Source organism: Drosophila hydei, unplaced genomic scaffold (genome assembly GCF_003285905.1).
Source record: "Drosophila hydei strain 15085-1641.00,03,60 unplaced genomic scaffold, DhydRS2 tig00008135-arrow-pilon, whole genome shotgun sequence".
Classification (NCBI taxonomy): Eukaryota; Metazoa; Arthropoda; class Insecta; order Diptera; family Drosophilidae; genus Drosophila; species Drosophila hydei.
The window spans coordinates 1,391,991-1,406,046 of record NW_022045844.1 but is presented as its reverse complement, the minus strand read 5'-3'; positions in this window follow the sequence as shown (position 1 = coordinate 1,406,046).

The following is a 14,056-nucleotide window of genomic DNA, read 5'->3' as shown; positions in this document are numbered from 1 at the left end:
CATCATGTAGCTGATGCTGATAACTGCGTCGCTTGCATTTTCTCGAAAGGTTCCCAACCGCAGCAGATCATTTGATACTGTGTTCAATAGCAACGCGTATACACAGAAAATAAACAAATCACAGATCAAACAAACAAAGTTCGCATTCCATGCCACAAAATTATGTGGAATGGCTAACTCGAGCTCCCATTGATCCTAAGACTAGAGCGACGAGCACACATATGGGATAAGTGTATCTATAGCTAATTAACCATACAATTTATTTCCGATTTGAATTTTTTTATTGTAGCGCCTTGACACACGCTTCCAGATACTTTTCCATAGCCATCTTGCCTCATGCTGCCGTTCTTATCACAACTTTGTTGCAGCCTTATCACCATTCGGCGCATTGGAAAATGCGTGCAATGACGCATTTTCGTTGACTTAGACGCGTAAACAATAACAGATTCCAGATTTGTTATTTTTCTTTTGCAATAAATAGGCGGCATTATCAGAAGAGTTAATAATACGCAGGCCCCCCATGCAGCTTGATCGATAACTGGCCAAGCGAAGGCGATCGCATGCTTGCAAAGCTGTAAACAAAAATAAATGACAATTTCTCCGGGAATATTACGAAATGTTAATACTCTTAAACTTAAGAAAAAAATAAAACAAAATTAAACCAATCGAGCTGCAATTCTGAATTTAACAATTTATATTCGATAACAAATTATAAATGTTTATCGATCAATCAATATAAATATATGTCAATTAACCAATAATAATATATATATATATATATGAGCCAAGGCTGTGGCATATATATATATATATATATGTACATCAAACTATAAATATTTATCGATAACTTTATGTTAATTTTTATATATATATATGTTCTCCGATATCAATTCATACACGTTAATCGATCTGTGAATACCAAATCATGTTAATCAATCAGTTAATATTGATAAACATACGTATTTTCGATAACGAATCATGCTGATTAATCGATCAGTCAATGCTTACGATACCTAACTAATCGCTTTCAATTCTTGAATTTTTTTTTTTCGATCAGTTCCTCAAAACTTTTATTCAATGAAAAAAGTATGTATTATACTATTTACTCAAACATTTAGAAAACTATTGAGTACATTCGGCCAAAACCTGTATTAACTGTAACTATATTAAGGGCCAGTTAGGGTTCATCTATAATTAGCACGCGTATGCACATATATACAAAATATTATTATTTATAAACAAGTTGTTTATGTGGTTGGCTGGCTGGCAAGCTTGTCAGACTGATCGATCGATCAGTTTAACTGATTTCTGAACTGATGCAATGGCCTAAGTGAGCTGTTGAGGCTGCCGATCTGATTATGTGTTATATATAGATGAATGCAAACAGGCTTGGGTATCAGCATCAGCATCAGCAGGCTTTTATATATAGAGCACAGACCAGACAAAATGTGATGTTATTTACGAGCCGTATTGCATAAGATCAGCACAGCGAGGTCTAGACAGAGCATTTCGTGTGCTGTGCATGCTATTAGTGAGAGTTATCTGACGCACGCATTACCTTCTTTTCTTTTATTACCAAAACACACACACATACAGAGAGACATTTGACCATAAACAAGCAAAGCGCCAAGCAAGCAAACATACTTAGTTAATAAGATGCCGCAAAATGTGCAAATGAAAACAAGTAAGAAAGCTCTACTCGGGGTGCCCGACTAGGAGATACCCTGATCCTAGTCCTTTGAGTTTTGTAATATTTTCCGTAGTTTGTATCGAGAATTAAAAAAAAAAGAAAACAAATAAAAATCGACATTGCGAGACCAGGATTCGAACCCGGATTATTTGCGCAACGTGCACAAACTCTACCAACACCGCCACTTCATAACTAAAAAAAAAAAATAAAACAATAAAAAACATTTCATCTCCTCTGGTCTCGAACCCGGACCAAGCTGCATACGAGCGGCGCCTATACCAACGCAGCCACTGCCCTTCTTTCGCGAGTTGTTGCAAATTTGAACATAAGTAGCAGCTAATAATTCAGCACAATTCAATCGCAATTTCAATTCTTGGAATAGAAAAGAATGCACGCATTTGAATGTATGTGTGCACACGCATAGGAAAAATGCGTGCGCGTGGCGCTGCTGACATGTGCTTTTGCAAATTGGCCAAACGTTTTGTTTAATAACTTCTGTTTTACTTAATGGATTTTAATGAAACTTTCAGCATATGATCTACATATCCTATTGGCTTGGTTGAGATGCAAACGCCTTCACATAATGGCCCTAGCTCCAACTAAACTTAAATTCTAAGAATTTGGGGGAATTTGGAGCCGGTATCCAAAATCCAACAAAAATCAAAATTGCATAAAATATACATAAGACTAAATACAAAATTTGGAGGCTCTAGCTCTTAAGACTTTCGAGATATAATTTATTTACTGCATTTCAATAATGTTTTTATTCGATAACAATTAAATGCGAATAGTTATCGAATATTTGAAACAAACTTGACCTGCGCGTGCTATACACGGACCTACAAAAAAAATTTCAAGTCTCTAGCTCTTATAGATGCTGAGATCCACGCGTTCACACATACGGACAGACGGACAGACGGACAGACGGACAGACGGACAGACGGACGGACAGACAGACGGACAGGGCTCAATCGACTCGGCTTGTCGTCCTGATCAAGAATATATATACTTTATGGGGTCTGCCACGCCTCCTTCTGCCTGTTACATACATTTGCACAAAACCATTATACCCTGATTTCCCATTTTTAATGGGATCAGGGTATAATGACCAAAATGACGAGGAAAACGAAGCCCAGTGACCAGTGTCCAGTGACCAGTGAAGAAAAATGAGCTTCCAAAAATGGTGCTTGGGTTGGGTGGTGTTTGGCATCGAATGTGTAACCACTTGAATTTCATTTGGCGAAAAGCTTTATCGAAAATTATGCGAATGCTGCTGACTTCTGGCAAGTGGCTGTGGCAGCGGGCGTTGGCGACTCCCTCCTTAACTCAACTAACTGCTTAGAAGCCCGATAAAAATCCAGCACACAAAACTAAACAAACAGATAATAAAGAGGGAAAATGATGCTGCCAAAGCCGAAGCCAAACCCAAAGCCAAAACCAAACCAAACCGAAATGAACCGCATTGCAGGCGGTGGGTAAAGGGGCAGGAGGTCGTGTGGATTGTGTGGATGCTTCGCATATGTGAACCCCCCGCGTAGTGAACGTGGCGTCCAGTTGCTGCCCTCTTCCCCGCCTCTGCGCGCCCTCGAGCAGGCCGTGCCACAGCCTTGGCTCATGCATAATTCAGCAGAATTCTGAATGATTATTCTTTATGGGACTGTTTATTTCTTTTGACCATTTATTTCAAGTTGGTGCGTTGCGTTTTTTTTTTCGCTCTCTGCGTACAGCTATTTTTTTGTGCTTTTCATTATTTTTATACAGTTTCCAGTTGCTTGCGCTCGGAATGATTTCGAGCAACGGTGACGCAAAAATCATCAAATGGACAAACAGCGACTGCTCGGAAATAACCACATGAAGGCACTTGCCTTGTCCTGGCTGCTGGCTGCTGGCTGCTGGCTGCCGGCTGTTGGCATCTGCGTTGTCTATTCAACCAAAAAGTGCCACACCCCCTTTGGCCAGTCAGCCAACCACACATGACTCTGACAACCCTCGGCCTTTCGGATCTTCCTGGTCTACTCAAAGCCCGAGTAGCTGCTGGACTGCGCCGCTTTCAACGCATCATTTGATTTTATTTTATGTGCCCAAAGTGGCCAAAAAATAAAATAAAATAAAACTGAAAACAGAGAGAAGAAAACAAAAAGAGTTTTTATTTGTTTTTCTGTGGCCGCAATTGAATAAAATGTTACTCTAATGCACGTCGAAAGGGCACTTGCCACTGGCCAATAGATATTGGCAATAGCTCGGCCAGATAGTGTCTATCTCAGTGCTGCGGTTGCTGCATGAGAATAACTTCATTACGAAATGGCACACCCATTCGACAGCCGACAGCCAAAGGTAGACCCAGGCCTGGGAAACCTAAAGAGATCATGTGAACTCTCACGCGTTATCAGAGCAACGGGCGATAAAGCCGACGCCGAGTCGGCAGGCACAGGGAACATATACTCGAATATTGAATGACTTGATGCTGCGAAATACCCCGTGTATCAGTTGAATGTTCATTTAAATATAAAGACTGATATTACAATTGAGTGAGGTGCGCATATATGGACAGATAAGCGAGGCTAGAAACATAGCTGAATGTGAGTATGCAGCTACGCTAGTCAGTCCATACAGAATAATAACAATTACTTTATTGTCATCTTCACAAAAGAAGTCTAACTTTTCACTATTCAGAAAGAAAGAAAAAGTTGAATGGAGCTGACACTGTGACCTAGATAGGCATAAAGAGACATAGATGAAGAAAGATATATATATAGAGAGACAGAGATAGAGAAAGAGAGAGAGGAAGAGTCTAACTCAAAGTTAGTTCATTTAGTTTTTTATATGAATAAAACATTATTCAAGAAAACATTCAAAGCAGCAAAGCCTGTGAGCTTAAGCCGAGCTCATGAGTAGCACATAGAAAATATGAAATTAGAGTACAAAGTGGAAATGGTAGACAGAAGTAGACGTATCTGAACTCTCATATATATTGCTGCTGAATATTAACAGCTAAAGTCAATCTAAAACTCTAAAGAGCTCAGCATTTAGTTTAAAATATTTTCGTCTCTTCTCTAGCATATACCAATATAAAATACTTCAATTTCCAGTGCAGCAAGAATTTCTCAAAACTTATTACAAAACCACTCAAAACTCAATTCCAAAAGCTCGCTAGATTATATAGCTGGAACTACTAAGATACAAGATAGATGGAATAGTTGTAGTTAGAATTGCGCCACGCTCAGTAAGCAATCTTTTATATTCCATTTAGCTAGCAAAATCTCAATTACAATTGCAGCTAAGACAACTTTTAATTATGACAAAAAATCAAAATTTACTTTTTACTTTTGCTTGCCCACAGCCTTGAGCCCTGGCCTGAGCTTCGGCCTGTGTCTACGGCTCAATCAATGGGAATTTCAATTAAAACTAATTGAAAAGCGCATAAACTTTGTCTTTGGCCAAGTAAACAAAAGCAGTTCGCCAAGTCGAAGAACTTTGATGGCCGCGTTCAATATTGAAAGGGCAGTGCCTTGCAGTGACGCCCCCGCCACCCACTCTCCATCACTTTCCGCCCCCGCTCAATTGAAGGACAGTTCGTTTGGCAACGTTTTTTATTCGTTTACGTTTATTATTTATTCCGCGGCAAGAAGACGCTAAGAAAAAAAGCGATGAAAAGCGTCGCTTTTCTCTTTCGTCTCCTTTGTCCGGCCATCATTTGCCCAAATTGTTGTTCGCTGTTTGCTCGCGTTGTTGTTTGTGTTTGTCTTTGGGCAATGCTTTATATACAATTTGCATATACACACTATGTAGTAGACGTCGTTCACAATTTTCATTTGAGCTCGCGTTTCTTATATTTTTGTTTTATTTTCTTGACAGGATTTGCATAACGAAGCAACAGCAGCAACAACAACCAGCAGCTGGACTGATGTCCTGCTACAACTTTTAAGTTGGCTTCGAAAAACGTTTTTAGTTGCCATTCGCTTTGCCTTCAATTTGTCCAGCGATGCGTAGGGCGCCACGCCCAAACGCCCACGCGCCCACTAAACGTCGAGCTCTAATTAATTTCCCCAATAACTGTACACACTCGACAAAAGGTAGCAGCTGTCCACGAGGCAGAGATGTATCTACATCTGGATCTCCAAGAACTAGCACAGCAATTGTTGTTGAAGCGCCAAGCCGCATAGCTAATGAGAGGGCCCCTAGACAGGCCACAGATCGTAGCCCAAAACTGATTGATGTGTGTCAGTCGAAAGATAGAGGGAGAGAGAGAACGTGGCCCAAAACCTTTCCAAACATATAATCTTAATGGCTTTCAAATTGTGGCACATTAAGCAGCTGGTAATTGATATACAAACAAAGTGCGAAGAGAGGCTGAAGCCGAACGGGGCAGCCGCTGGGGATGTCTACATGTGTAGCGACACGACAAGCCAAGAGTGAGAGACACCCAGTGAAACTCGTTCGCAAGTTAATTAAAATTTCAGAAACGTAAATTGAATTACGAACACAAATTGTAAACGACTCGTCTCCACGCTCAGCCACCAACTGCTCCAGTTACGCGTGAGAATTTCTGCCCGTTCTCTGCATAAAATTTCAATTCCGAAAATCGAAGGGGGCCCAGTGCTTGCAGTGGCTCAGCGACACATTCCCAGGACAGGAAGGCTGCTCAATTGCAGCCAATAATCATAAAATTTAATAAAGGTATTTCGCTTGACCGTTAACGCGCTGCGAGCCCCCGCCTCTCTCACTGGCTAGGGCAAGGACTGACGGCAACAGTGGGTTAATGTATGCAAAACGCATTCAAATTTTATGTATCGCCCGCAACGATCTGCTCTATCCACTTACTACCTCCCAACAGCAACGGCAACGGCAGCAGCAACAGCAACAACAACATAATTCGCTCAACATTCGGTTGCCTACCTTTCATGTGAGCTCTGTGCTTCGCCCCTGCCACAGTTGGTGGTGCCATCTATCTGTCTGTGTATATATTGCATGCTCTATTGGGTTTTGGGCAATGCTCGTATCTATGGCACTTAACGGACGCGGCCTTCTCTGCATGTAAATTGCATAGTTTGAGACACTTTGGGTCAGCTAATGAGGGCGATTTACAGGCACTCGTCTGGCATGAGAATGAGCCGAGAAAGAGTCTCGTTTCTTCTACAGCTGTCTAAATATAGACCCGAACAAGGTCACTGCTAGACTTAACTGATTCAAACATTAATCAAGCCATTAAATTGCAAGAGTTAAGTTTCAATTGATGACTTTCAAACTTAAAAAGGAAACTATTTAACAAAGGCTGCAAGGCTTGCAGAACTATTAACACTCTATGGTTATGGTTTAACACAACTATTAACAATTGTTAATAACATAAGCAAACAGCATTGAGGAATGGAGAATCAGACTCAACTTTTCCTAAGGCTTATGAACTGAACTTTCTTTCCTACTCATCCAAAATATCCTCTTTATGAGAGTCTTAGATATAGTCCACATATAAACTAGCTTAATAAAGAGGCATAAATTAGAGTAGGAGAGGAGCAAGAGCAAGAGCTTAGATAGCTTAGCTTAGCTTAGCTTAGATATTCTGTAACACTGCAAATGATAATTCAATGAGAAATAAAGTTTAATTTTTAGTTAAGAAAGATTTTAGAATAAAGCAATAGTTGGTTCAGCTAACATCACTAATTTTAAGAAGAAGGTAAGATTAATCTTGGCTCAGGCAAGCTCTTCTCTCTCTTAATTTAGAATATTGAATTAGATTGAATAAAGTTATTCTAGCTTCAGATTCAGCACATCCTTAATAGCAAGCAAGGCTTTTCAGTTTCATTGTCTCTATAATTAATACTATAATTTCTGCATTCAATCAGCTAATGAGAACAAGACACAAAAATATTCAATAAATTAAGAGTGTTAAAAGTTGTCAACTTTAAATTGATTACCACAATTCGGCCAACAGTTTCATTAGTTAACAACAGCCATAAAAACCAAATTTAGTAACTCTGACTCTCACACGTCGAGCAAGACACATGCTAACTAAATTTAACTGCTCGTTTATCTTTATGCGAAATCTAAAAAGGAACTAAAAAATCTCGCATATGCTTAAGCCATTGCTCGGCTCGAGGGTTTACGGACAATTGCACTTTATGAACCGCAAATCGCATCAATTATAAGATGAACTCGCAGCGCTGTGCAAAGTTTTACAACTTGGCAAACAAGTCGACGCTTAAGTTTTGGCAATAAATCAAATTTGCTTCAAGCCATAAAAACGCCACACATTAGCACAACAAAAAGGACGCAGGACAAAGAGAATGTGGAAGCGCTTGCTGCTGCCCTCTGGCCCCCTCTCTCTCCCACTCTATGATAGTCGTAAATCTGAAAATCACTTGTCGCGATTTGAGCTGCCGCGCTGCAAGGACTCCAGGCTCAAGGACTTGGACTCGCAGAGGCGCATTAAATTTTACGCATTATTAGAAGAAGCCAACACAAAGGATAACAACGAAAAATTAGGCACATTTGCGGTTAAACGCAGGGATGTCAGCCTGTCAAATGTCCTCGACTTGGCTAGGGGTAGGAGTAGGAGTCGGGGCAGGGGCTGGGGCAGGGGCAGGGGTTGTTTAGAGTTTAGCGCTCGTCGCATCATTCCACTTCATTGGCGGCTTTTGTAACATTTGTTTGTGACGTTAATTTATACAATAATTGTGACAAGGACCAAGGACCAAGAGAACCATTTAGCCATGGACAACGCCGCATGCGCTGCCCCGCAAGAAAACTTCCACTCCAACTCCGCAGACTGCGTTAGTTAATATATAAACGCGAGCCGACATTTGACTCAGGTTTGCTTCTTCCGTCACATTTTTAATGGAATTTTAATGTATTTGTTGTGCACCGCTTTCACACATAACTCGAGCTTAAAAATTTCACAAAATTTATTCTAAATTATATTCATATAAATGTTAAAAAAGTTGCACGGCCTGCATTTACATGGCGCATACACGTTTGTGTGGGTGTGTGTGTGTGTGTGTGTGTGTGTGTGTGTGTGTGTGTGTGTGTGTTACACATGAATATTGAAAATGTATGTGTTTATGTGTGTGTGTGTGTGTATCTGTCCCCTATACTCCAACTCTTGTCTGTGTTTTGTCAGCTCTAACTTTCATTACGAAACGCATCTCATATGGAAAAGTTTTGCGGCCCAGTGACAAGCGGCCAGCCCCTAAGCCACAGCCCCCTTCCATTTGTGCAGCTGCCACATCCACCTGAGACAGACAGGTGTTAAAAGCCAGGGGTCTGCATATATTAATATCCCAAATGCGAATGTTCAGGCACAGGTTTCAGGCTTAGCAAGAGAGAAGAAAAAAAAACATTAAAATTTTCATGAAAAATGTCATCAACAAAAGTTTGAAATGCAAATAATTTTGTTGTTGTAGTTGTAGTTGTTGCTGCTGCTGCTGCTGAGTGCTCTTCGGGCGGACAAAGAATGCCTCTGCGGCAGACACACATCAACACACACATGAGTGTGTGTCATATATCCATTTGATATGCTTAGCAACTGCGTGAGGCATGGAATATCTAAAAAAAGCGTAGCTCGCTTTTTGGGGCTACGTTTTTGGCACACACATCACGAACGTGACGATGAAGCCATCAGGCATCAGGCATGGGTGCGGCATTAGAATGCATTTAGAAACGCATTTATCATCACGTCGGGATTTGTATTTGGCTCAAAGCGAAAACCACATCGCAAACTCCAGGCACAATCAGCGAGCAAATCCGCAACAGCCACAGCAACTGATCGATTGTGATTGATGTGCGCTATAAAAAGTGGAAGATAAAAGACATGAAAAGTTCTTCATATATATGATAAACCAATTGCAATTAAAATTTAAATATATATTCGACTGCCTACGTGATTTCATTAGCAAATAACAGAGAAATGAAATCAAAGCCAAAGGCTGGCCAGGCTCCACGCTCCATGCAGCAGTGCTTTGAGGGTGTCTGCCTGGCTGCCAGGCTGCCTTGTCCTTATGGTCGCACTCAACGCTCACCACTTGGCTGCACTCAAGTGCCGCGACGTCGCCATTAAAGCATTCGCCACACTCACTTCGAAACATGGACACAGAGTCCACATCAGCAGCAGAGCCAACTCATACGAGTGGCATAGCTGGAGACAACAACAGTTATAATAAAAATGGCGTCTTAAGTCAGTTTGCTGACGCCCCCAACTGCGCGAGCAAGTCATTAACTCGGCTCAAGAGCTTTTATCTCGCCACTTGAACGCATCTCAGCCTGCCCCTGCTCCCACTGCCTCCGCCAATCTCTGATTCCCACTCTAACTGTCATTGGCAGTCGCCATTGTGGTGCGCTCTCGCTCTCACTCTAAGTCTATCTCTATCTCTTCCGTTAATTTCCATGGCGCAATTACACGCAACTGATAAGCACACAAATTGCACCCAGATTAAAAGCAAGCGGGAAAAGTTTTATGGCTCCCCCGGCGCGCTGAACCGACTCGACCGACTGACTGGAGCCGACATAAAAATTAAATAATTTCACTCCAATTGTCTAGCTGCAAGGCAAACAGTGAACTTATCTGTATGAAAGATTGCACTCAACTTTCTGGAGACAGTCAATTGGGATTGTTGTCGAGTATAACAAATAACTGCAAGATATTGCTACAAGCTAATGCAGAAAATACAATGCAGATGAATTGTCTTATTGATCTTTTCAGTGTACATATCTAAAGTTATTATATAAATAAATTTGATATAGTTGAAGGTGTAAGATTTACGCTGATCGAAACTTTCTCTAAAAAGGGTTTTTCTGTTTCTCTTTTCGTATGAAATAGATCTTTACTTTACTTGTGCTTAAGCATAAACTTGGTATTGCTGACCATCTCCTGACGCCTTCAAGTTTACTGCAGTGGAGCATGGAAGAACTTACGAACATCCCAACGTCAAAGACATCAAATACGAACAACACTTGTGCCCTATGCATCAGTTCAGCTTAGATCACTATAGCTCATACTTCGCACTTCAGCACAGATCACTGTAGCTTATTCATGTGGTTCTGCTTCTTCGAAACACTCTGATCATTCCTTCTGATCAACAATTCATCTTAAGGCGTTGTATCACATGTAATCTCTTTATTTAATATGTTTAATTAAGACAGATAAGTATTTTCAGTTCCGTATATACATAAGATGAAAGAAAAATAACCAAAAGATAGTTTCTTGTCTTTACAAAGCACAGGAGAGGTACGTTTACTTCTTATATAAAATAATGAGAATAAAAAGATATATTTCTAAACTCTTTATATATAAAGAAATTCTTCTGTTCATACTTTACATGAGAGTCCTCTTTCCATTTTTTTATAGAAGACACAGAGAGCGAGAGAACTCTAAGTTAATATTTATTTATTTATATTTATTGTTTATATATAATATATAATATTTTCTTTTCACACTCTTCTTTCAAAGCTTTTCCCAACATCAACTTTATAGCGCACTCAAATGTCGACTCTGATGCCCTCTCCACATTCTCCACATTCGCATAAGTCGCAAATGATTGCTGAGTTGTCAGGAATTATGCGCGTATTTTACGAGCGCTATAAAAGTAGCAAATCGACATATGTAAGTCTCGCAGTAAAGTCTCAAATTGAGGAAATGGAAAATCGTGAATAAATCTATTAACTAATTAAAATGATGCAGAACATAAAATCAAACGGCGCACATGCGGCAATCAATTAGTTTGCTGCGTGGGCGTCGCTGGACAAGCGTGTATCAATTATTTTAATGATGCCCGGGACCTGATGGTCACTGTCCGTTGGTCACATTATGATGCACCCCTGTGCAGTGGTCAGACAATTGACAGTTTATCGGGCTAGAGGCGGGGCTGCTTGGGGGCTGTTCAATGAGGCGTTGAGGTGCGGATTTGTATATCGAACTGAAAGTCAACCCTCGAAGGCGATTTTAAACAATTCGAACAATTTGTTAAGCAATTTGCGGTTGACGCCTCGCACACGACAAACAACAACAATAAATTGGTTCGATAGAGCGAGGGGAGTTTATACAATTAAAATGAGTTGACATCGTTTTAACACTAATGAGCCACGTTCCCAGTGCGCATATGTGCGCGATTTATAGCCAATTAAATTGCCAAATTTATCAAGTTTTAATTGCTCATTAGATAGTGTCGACTTGACTTGGCCTGACTTTTGCATATAAATTGAATTTGTGGCCAAATGCCGCAAGACCATGCAAATTTTGGCAATGCTAAAACTTTAACCGAGGCCACAGCCTCAGCTCAAGATACGAAACCACAAGCTTCCCCTCCCACTTTTAGCTCGGCTGGCGACGAGTGACATGGCCACAGGAATTAATGCAGTTCTTCGTCGGATTTGCATAATCGCTGTCAACTCAACCCAAATTCACAAATGCAAAGCCGCAAAAGTCGCTAAGGCTAAGGCTAGGGTAGGGGCACTCATGCAATTGACACACATCATTTCACGCACTGACGCCTTTCAATAAACCAAATTTATCACAAGCGCACAATCTAACTAGCAGCAGGAGCGAGCAGCGGAGAGTCAACAATTTAAAATCCTTCAACATGTTTGGAAACGAGAAACGGGAAACGGGACACACGCGCCCGCTACCAAAACAGATACAAGTGTAATCAGTCAAGCGTTTTGTCAGCCATACACAGTGACATCATCATCGTCAGCCGCAGCCGCAGCCTCATCCAAGGACCTTGTCAGGAATCTGCATATCAAAAAACCCAAACAGGAAAAAAGAAGGCCTGAACCCTTACCCCAAGTTGCGATGAGTTCGCTTCGTGTCGCACGCTGAAAAGGGTTGCTGATTAGAGCCCGTTCAGGGTTCGTGAACCATGAATGAATGGATGATGGCTCGGTTTGCGGTTCGGCTGCTACGCCAAGGTGCGACACCCACTCACGGAACACAGAACGGCATAATCAAAAACCAAACCCAACTGCAATCCGCTCTGAAATTATCTACACTAATTCCAGAAGCCTCAACGCAGTTATTTTCGGTAAATCTCGACGCATTCTGTTGATGTTTTTAATTAATTTTCAACGCCAGCGCTGACAGCTCTGGGGTTTGGGTCTTGGTCTCGGGATTCTCAATTCGTTTTTTTTTTTTTTGATATGATAAACATGTTGAAGTGTTGATTTCTGATCCGCATTAATTTGTCAATTGCAAGTCGTGCGTTTTGCCTTTTTTTTGCCTGGTGGGAAAGTCTCTTCGTGGCTTGAGTTGAGATGAGCTGGGAGACAGATGAAATCAATATTTGCATGGATATACCTGATAAGCTTGGCGAACTTAAAAATGTATACAAATTTCTGACATTTAAACATTTCCAACTGGAATATAACTCGATGATTTCCCATAGTATTCTTGCTAGTTTCACTATAATGAGCCATGCCAAAGCTGTCTGCACTTTATTAATAAGGCAAGTAGACGACGCCCGCTGCCTGTTGGAGCTCAATCAACATTGCATTGATTCATAAGCCTCATTACGACACCCAACACAGGCGCAGGCACAGGCATAGGCACAGTTGATATGCTGGCCAAGGCGTCTGTTGCTGCACCCGCTGCTGGCCATGCTCGAGATGTTTTCATCATGAGCTGCTAACTGCAAGCGGCAAACTGACGACGGCGATTGCGACTACATAACTTTGTTGCTGTTGTTGCTGCTGTGTTTTTGCTGCCTGCCAGCCATTCTGCACATTCACAAAATTGATTTCATTCACAACATGCCACGTTTGCCTCATTAAATCATCACTCAGAAGCTATCAATGTTCGATTTGCCATTGGCCAACATATGCTTTCAGCTGCCTGGTTGATATTCATGTAAAAATCGCTTCAAGCGCACAAAAATGCAAGCTGACTCGAGAGGGGATTGGGGAAGGGAGGAGAGAAGGGCTCCAGTTGTGCCGAAGCAAAGCAAATTAATTATGAATCAGAGAACAATGTAATTACATGAAATCCGATCGATGAACATGGGGCCACTGGCACAAAAGGCACTGAAAAACGCTCAGCCAGCAAATGCAATTGACATTTTTACAACGTTGTAGTTACAAAGGAACGCTAACCATGTCGCCTGGCAGCCAAGAACAGCAGGGAAAGTTGCTTGAGAAACATGACAAATATCTGTGACAATCGACTGATTGTTGGGTGCAACAGCAACAGCATCAGCTGCAGCTTCAGCTTCGAGCTGCAGCCATGTGGATCCATGAAACCCGTTTGCGCACGCGTGAATGCCGCTGAGCCAGCGGGAATTGTTTAATGGCGCTAAACGGCCTGTAGTGCCAGCGGATGCAGTTCGCTCCAAAAAGTGCTCCCCAGACTGCTACCTGCTAACTGCTGACTGCTGACTGCTGTACTAA